The 7,991-nt window shown below is 39.1% G+C and overlaps 1 long non-coding RNA gene across 1 annotated transcript; it reads right to left on the reverse strand.

Moving 5' to 3' along the window:
- Positions 1-5,736: 5,736 nt before the first annotated feature.
- Positions 5,737-7,434, reverse strand: LOC137023971 (uncharacterized). Its single transcript, XR_010895604.1, has 6 exons — positions 7,097-7,434; positions 6,854-7,020; positions 6,562-6,604; positions 6,345-6,438; positions 6,155-6,253; positions 5,737-6,041 (listed from the first exon to the last, which is right to left on the reverse strand). It is a non-coding gene; the product is annotated as an uncharacterized lncRNA (long non-coding RNA).
- Positions 7,435-7,991: the final 557 nt, after the last annotated feature.

Below are 7,991 nucleotides of genomic sequence, written 5' to 3' on the forward strand. Positions count from 1 at the left end.
TCTCTTTTAACTTTGGTTATGCAAAAGGTGCATAAATAACAATAAAAGAGCTAAACAGAATCTGAGGTAGCCCCTATTTTTTCCACTTACAAAAGAAAAAAAAAAAAAAAACAGACCTAGGCTACATATTTGACCTATCTGATCACAAAGTGCATAAAAAAGTAGGCTATTAGAAATAACAATGTTTCCTTTTGAAACAAAATAAACATCTTGCACACATTTGACCCAGGAACATCTCAAAGTGCATAAAATAAAAAGTGCACAGTATTCACAACTATAACAACACTTAGGGAACATATTTTAAATCACCATGTGTGATTAGGCATGCCTTTGTTACGTATCCCACATTATACTGATGTGCTGTAGGCTACAGTTACACTAAAAAAAAATGAACTTTCACTGTTGTTAGTTTCACTTAAACCACCCTTGTTCACATTACTTAAAAAACTCATGTAACTACATGAATGTAATTTAACAGCGTTGTTTCTACTAAAATTGAGTATTGTCAGCTTTCCTTAGTAAGTGTTTGTTCACGCACACATTATTGTTCGCATAACTAACTGTGCAGTGGATCCGTAGTTCCCAGCATGCTTTGCAAGGGACTGCATTAGGAGAGTAAATTTAGGGATTAAAGTGTTATTTTATGTGTTTTTCAGTAAAGGGAAATATGTTGTTAGTTTATGTTAGTGTTTAATGTTCAGTTATGTTGGACATTTAGAGTAGTTTCTGTAATGTTTTTGAATTTTGTGGTTACCATCATGCAGAAGAGTGTCGCCTGTGTTTAGGCTGTGTGCACTCATAAACGCATGCTTATAGGAGTAAATTCTTGCTCTCAATTCAATTGAGTTTATTCAATTAGTTATTTTTTGAGTGCATTTTGGGGTGAGGGGCTGCATTCTGTTATGTTGTATCCTTTTTATTTAAATGATTATTCAAAAAAAAAAAATGTGTTCACCTTATGTAATCAACATAACATTATTACGTAAACTGCACATATAAATATTATGTCAGTGACACTCAAATTATTTGTATTTACTTTACTTAAATTTCTTTTGTTCATTCAACTAAATCGTTTTTTGTACAAATTACTCAATATTGTTGCGTGGAACCACTTGACACTTATTTAAGTAAATCCGACAATTAATTTTTTTGAGTGTACCCTGCTGACTTAGTGGAAGAAGTGAAATTTTTTGTTTTGAACGAGAGCAGTGACTTTAGTCTCGTAAGTTGTCAATGCAATCCGAAGGCATTGGTGGAGAGTAGCCTACGGTCAGTCAGGGAGCAACGAGAGTTGCTTTTAATGGCGTTCATGTGTGAAAAACTTGACTCACACGTATATGTTGATCCAAACATACTGAGCATGACGATCGCTACTTTCTTAATGTTAGGGAACTGATTTACGTTGACATAAGTCCAAAACAATGCAGGCCCGTTAGTGGAAAGCTCCTGTGCCATGGTTACAGATGACTGCATGTCAACAAGTTTGAGTGTGAATTTCCCCTCGTCAGTGGAAGGGACCACTTTCTTTGCTCTGGCAGATAAGTCCCCTTCTATTGCAACAGTGAACGGGTCTCTGACAAAAATCCATCCAATCGACCAGCAAAGTTATTTTTCAACATCGCAAAGAAATCTGTCATCACATCCGTGATTTGTGCGGGGGATGAGATGCATTTGCGGAGTGTCGGAAAATGCAGCATTCGGCCTGTGCTCAAATCATTTGCGAAAAGGTCCAATTTAACTTGTAATGCGCGCATCTGTTCCACAAGGTCGATGACAGTTTTGTCTCTGCCTTGCATTCCCAAATTGAGATCATTCAGGTGTTTGAATATGTCGCTCAGAAAGCAGGCATCGGCCATGAGGTTGTCGTCCAGTATGCGACTCAAGTGCGTTTCTGCCTTTTTTTGCTTGCTGCTGCGGAGGAAAGTTATGATCTCCTCTCTGAGACTGCAGAAACGCTCCAGTGCTTTGCCTTTGGACAGCCATCTCACGTCATTATGCAAAAGAAGGTCGTGGTGCTCAGCAGACATTTCTGACAGCAGCATGCGGAATAAGCGGTGTTGGAGGCTTGATGTGGAGCAAATAAAATTAATTGTAGCCATAACGCTGTCCATTGTCGTTTTGAGCACCCCGCTTAGTTTTGCGCACAACACCGCCTGATGCACAATGCAGTGTATGGAGATCAACTGAGGTGCAACAGCAGACCAACGTGCTGCCAAACCATTCACTTTCCCTGTCATGGATGGAGCATGCACACACGCTTCATATCCAGACCATTGTCTTTAAAAAAGGCGGACATTTTCCCAAGACTACATCGCCAGTTGTGTGTCCTTCTAACGGCAGTAGGCCGAGCAGCTCCTCTCGGAAGCATTTCTTATCAAAAAAACGGACATATATGCACAACTGGGCAGTATCAGTTTTGTCTGTGGACTCATCTACTGCTATAGACATAGTGTCAGCTTTCATCAGGTCTCCTAACAGCGTTTCATACACATCTGCAGCAAAAATTTCAATCCTGACAGGGGTACGTTTTTTATAGCAGATACCACGCTCATTTTAATTTTATCGTCATTTATCACCTCATCCACGACAGTCTGTGAATGGCCATTTCTTTTTTGCCAATATCCAGGAAACCGGAAGGGATGCAGCAGTAGCTCTCTCTTGGGCTGTGAATGACCGCACCATGGTAGTTGTAGCAACTGTGGACGAACCAGACAAATGAATGATGATTCTTTCAAAACATAATTCTAATTCAGAATTGAGGTTCCGGCTCCGGACCGTCTGCAGATAAAGCCAGGCTGATTACTTTTACGACACATGCTTCCTGATAGCAGAAGCGACATACCAAAGGGTCACCCAAGAAGACAGAGAGACAATCCAGACCCTTTTGTTTCCTTACTTCACAGGAGAGCCAAAGAGACTGTTGAACAAATAAATCTGCTTCAAAATTGTTCCAACAATTTTAACGGACTTATCAAACATCTTTTAACTACATACATTTTGCATTATGTGTCCACAAGTACTACCTGTAAACAGTTAGGCTTTAGAAACACTCACAATTCATGTAAATGTGTTAACTCTTGACTGAATGACTGAAAGTATGCCTTATTTGGACTTAATTTGAATCTTTCCCCCTTTCCTATATCCTGACTTGAATGAAATCTGTTTAAAATGTATTGTATCCCATTTAACAGCAATTATGTTAAAATGGCAATCTGCTAAAGCAGAGACAGACCGGGATGTAACACTTATGTTTTATTGGGGGCAGAGGAAGGCCCTCTTGAAACAGGACAATGTCTGATTGGCCAAGACTCCTCAGAGGTGTGACAAACAACTAAGTTTAAATGATCATATGGCAAGATAGTGAATGGAGAGAAGTTGGTTAGTAAACGAACTGGAGTTGGTTAGTTCTGGTAAGAGAAACCATGACCAGAGTACCAAGAACAATGGAGTAACAAGAAGAACAGACCAGCCGCTCATTCAAGCCATCCAACCTTCACTCACTTTTCTTTTCTTTACTTAATTTTCCTTTACCGCTGAAAGTCTCGTGTCCTACGTTTCGCCGCAAAGTTCAACCAACGACTTTTGCCGCTTCAACTCCAGCGACAAAGAGACTTCCTTCATTGTTCCACACGGACCTGATCTGGACCAATCATCGACTTGGGAAACCCCTCTCTGCACGACGAGGGAAATTCACCTTTAAGTCAACGCAAGCAAGTACCTCCAGACCAAAACTGAACTGGTGCATAAATGAATGATTCATGGTTCGTTCTGGTCCTTATGCATTGATAGGAATTCGGTTAATCAGATCACTCTCTCTCTCTCTCTCTTTCAAAACTCTTTCTCTCTCATTTCCTTCTTACTGCAACGCGTATGAATGTGTGTGTGTGTGTATGTGCGTGCCTTTGTGTTAGATTAGTTTGTGTTAGAATAAATAAAATCTCTTGTAGATTTTAAAAGGAAAGTGTCTTGTATTATGTGCTTTATGATTTAATGTCTTAAACTGTGATCAAGTTACCGTGCTCTAATCAGTGTTTTCACGATTGTTGGATATTTATATCCGTTACAAGAGCTTATTACGGCTCGAGCAAATGAACGCTGGACGAATCAGTTGCTCGGTCGTAATCTAAACAACTCTTTATAATTCCCTAAATATTTCATTTGAGCTAATTTTACTTCCTAGGGTGTTTTCCCTACATAGTACTGCTCCGGTTGTAAGATGCAATCAAACTCTGCACTTTTGCAGCTCTCTCTTGAGATCCCTCGGGAAAATTGCTGCGGAAAGACTGGTGTTTCTCAACATGGTGCCTCCGCACATTCCCAGATAGCAAAATACAATCGGGCCAGTTCTGGTTAGATTCTCGCCTGCCGAAGACTTACCACTCGGACCGGATGCCTGGTGTACTCACTGCCCTATTCCGGCCCGAGTCAATCTGGCCAGACACTGCAGCCGTTACCATGCCGACACTGCCGGAATCAAGCCGGTTTCGGCCCGTCGCAAATGTGCACAGCGCGCCAGAAACGGCCCATCCCCGTTTATGTATCTACCATACTGTTCATTCATTTTTCATTTAAATTTGATACCCAGCCAAAACGTTTACTTTTTAGTAATATAAATTATAATACATAAATAACAATACTTAAATCAAAGACTATAGAATAACACAAGACGTGTCACTCGTATAGTTTTGAATGGGAGAAAGTGTAACGCGCAATATGGCGGAATAAGTCCCGCCTTCTAAAGCCAAGAGCCAATCGCCGACTGGTCAAGTCATCGCGTCACTTCAGCGGCCGTTAGAATCACCGGTTTCTATAGAAACAGTCAGACTCGCGCCTCCGAAGAGTATCTTCGTATCTTTTTTGCCTCTCACGGTCCATAAGAGCTAATTCCTCCTCCGTGTACTCGGGTTCAAACAGATATGGCTCTGGGTCTGCTACAAACAAGTCATAATCATCTACAAAGTCCGCCATTGCAAATGATCTCTTGCAGTTTGCAAATAGCACAGGTGGTAAGTCACATTGGTTCTATTGACGTAAATGAGAGGGAGGAGGAGAGGGAGCAGGGGCCGGTGAGAGGACTTTTCACGAGTGAAGATATTACTGCGCCAAGTGAAAGTGCTCCCGAGCAATTGCTATGGTATTCCGCCATACAATATAGTTATCCATTTTACATGTTTAGAAAAGCGCAACGTTTTGTTTTGTGTCACCGTCCTAGGTCGAGTTACACTACTCGAGTAACTGTATTTAAATAGGGAAAACGTGGAGGTGTTTGGTAGCTTCTCTGCTTGGCCCCTATTGAATGAACTGGGCTAAGCTAAGTGCTAACAAAGTTTCGCCGCAAGAAAGAGCGATTTAGTGCACGCACTGAGACGAGAGAGGTATGTATCAACTCGTCTTAGTTAAGGGAATAACAGTTTAATATAAAACAACGGTGGAGTATCCCTTTAAAGGGACTTTGCTTAAATCTATAAATCACATTATTATGAAAAGCAATTATATGTCCATTTGAAAAGAACTCAGTTGATCTGGTTGGCATGAAAACATTTTATTTACAAAACAATTACAAAACTATATTACAAATAACAGCAGTTATACAATTATTGTAAATGTTTACCACATTTTGAAAAAAACATACACTAGCATTTACTTATACACAGAGTGTAAAATTGAATAAGTATAGACAAACTTAATGTTTTAAATACATTGATAAATGGAAAATGTTTTGCTGTTGTACTTATAATGAAAATAATGAGCTGAATAACTTAGCTGAACTCTGCAGGCAGGAAGATCTCCAGGAACAGGATCAGGCACCTCTGCAGGACTTCATTACATAAAAAAACTAACTCAAAAGACAAAAAAACAACAACAAAACCTAAAAAAATAAAATAATCCAGCTGTACAATTGAAGATTTTTTTGTAGATTAGTCTTTTATTATAAAACTGAAGATCATCTTCTATCACAACTGCAGTGCTTGAAGGACTTGTGCTTTCATTTCGTTGACCACAATGACAGAATCAGTGATGTCTGGCTCTCCCAAGGCCTCCTGAAATAAGCATTGAGGATCCTGTAAGTTTCTGTAAGTTTCACTCAGTAGACTAAAAGTAGACTGTTACATTCACCGATACTAGCAAATCTGTTAATGCATTGAATACCTACATTTCAAGTCTTGAAGAACTGTATGTCCTCCTCACAGGTACACTGAGGAGCATGGAGGGCTACGGTGCGTTTCATGGTGACATCATCAAAGTCATCACCCTTCAAAGTCAAGCAAAAATTAACATGTTAAACAAGCAAGCCAACTTTATTTTATATTAAGGTAGTAAGTGTTGACAAATTTTAAACTCACCTGAAGATCATAAACATTTAAAATGTCACGCAGAGTCTCTGAAATCTTGTTGATGCGTTCCGTTTTCAGTGATACGGTGTAACTTTTTACAAACCTAGAAAACCAAAACCACACAAGTGTATAACCAACTGTGGATGTAGAAAAGAGAAAGTCACGTCTGTGTGCAGTTATCTGAGGAAACATCACGCAACTAGCATTTCAACTCAACTGAAGTTACCTTAAGTGTTGAAGCTCACTTTCCAGTAAGTATCCAGTTCAGCCTGCAAGTAAACAAAGATTGTAAAGGTTTACTAATCATAGATAAAGCTACTGCTAGTTTATTCACATGAATGTAGGAATAAAATCACATTTCTCAGATCAGTGTGCTTAACAAAAAGCAGCAACACACTTATATAATGTAGGACTACGATGACAGGGGGAAAAAGTAGGTAATGTTAACATTGTTTGCCTAAATAACCTTACAAAATCAAATAAGAAAAAAAAAAAAGAAAATGTTTTGCTTTACTTACATTTTAAGTTTGCTCCAGACGCTTGCAAATATATGCCACGCTGAAAGGATTCTTCAGGTAACGTCGGTTAGGGCAATGAGGTGACGTGGATGACAGCAGTTTACATCACTCAGTAAACTTAGAAATAATCATTAAAGTAGCGGCGTTTACTCAGGTTTACATTCCACCTGTAAAAAAAAGTGTCTATTAATAAAGGTTACATGGTCTAACTGAATGTGCCAAACTTTACTTGAACTTACCAACCTTGTCATTGGTTCAAACATCTCCTTGCTAGTTCAGTCAGAGAAGATGATGTCCATGGTGTTACAGGGTTTGCACTGCTCGGTGTCTCAGGATTAAAATCTGCCATTTCTTCAGCGATGATAACACTTCTTTTGATTACTACAAAACAGAAATATTAAAAGCAATTTATGGCATGTAATAAGATATAATAACTTATTCCTGTGCGCCTTGACATGCTGAGCGAAGAATCAACTAGTAGCAACAAAAGCTGTGATGCGGTAGCAGTCATGAGAATCTGTAAATGTAAAATCTGCTAACATTTAGCATCTGAAGATGATCTCAGACATACTAATGCATAGGATTGCAGTATTCTCATCATAGCAAAAAAAATAATCAGTGAAACTAGCTTATGTAACTAGCTTTTGTATTTAGTAAATTGAGGTTATCTGAAAACAATGATCTTCTATGACAGTATAAACATCCTCTTTACTCACCTTCTTGAAGAAACATGGAATAAAAAAACTTTTGCTTATTACAATTGCATTTATATAAATATATGAGCGTGGAAACTAAAAACAAACAAACCTGCTCTTTCTTCTTGTGAATGCAGGACCGCCATCATCCTCTTCCTCAGCTCTTTGTTTGCAGATCAGAGTGGTGCTCGTCAAAGTTTAGTGCAGCATAAACATTCGAGATCCACATATCAATGCTTAGATCAAAGATGAAAAAGATTTTGTCCATTCATTAGCTATAGTGGCACACCGAAAATTTGCAGACAGGCCAAGAAAGCCGCGTTTGCGGCAGTCACGTGAAGTTAACAAGTTCCTTTATAAGCGTCTGCTAAGTAAAATGACTACAAATGTAAATGTGTGTCGATGCTCACCAGAACTGTTTTGTCGACATGACGCCATACATT

This window comes from Chanodichthys erythropterus, chromosome 8 (assembly GCF_024489055.1).
Source record: "Chanodichthys erythropterus isolate Z2021 chromosome 8, ASM2448905v1, whole genome shotgun sequence".
NCBI lineage: Eukaryota > Metazoa > Chordata > Actinopteri > Cypriniformes > Xenocyprididae > Chanodichthys > Chanodichthys erythropterus.